Consider the following 397-nt stretch of genomic DNA (forward strand, 5'->3'; position numbering starts at 1 on the left):
TCTATTTCGAGGCACACAAACCAGAAGTAAAAAAATTTTGTATATACATAATTGTATATAATATCTATATATCTATCTAATCTATCTATCTAATTATCTATCTAATCCATCTATCTAATTTATCTATCTATCTAATCTATCTAATCCATGTATCTATCTAAACTATCTATCTAATCTATCTATCTAATCTATCTATCTATCTAATCTATCTATCCATCTATCTAATCTATCTATCTAATCTATCTATCTATCTAATCTATCTAATCCATGTATCTATCTAAACTATCTATCTAATCTATCTATCTATCTAATCTATCCATCCATCTATCTATCTATCTAGCTATCTAATCTATCTATCTATCTAATCTATCTATCTAATCTATCTATCTAATCTATC

This window comes from Penaeus vannamei, chromosome 34 (genome assembly GCF_042767895.1).
Source record: "Penaeus vannamei isolate JL-2024 chromosome 34, ASM4276789v1, whole genome shotgun sequence".
Taxonomy (NCBI): domain Eukaryota; kingdom Metazoa; phylum Arthropoda; class Malacostraca; order Decapoda; family Penaeidae; genus Penaeus; species Penaeus vannamei.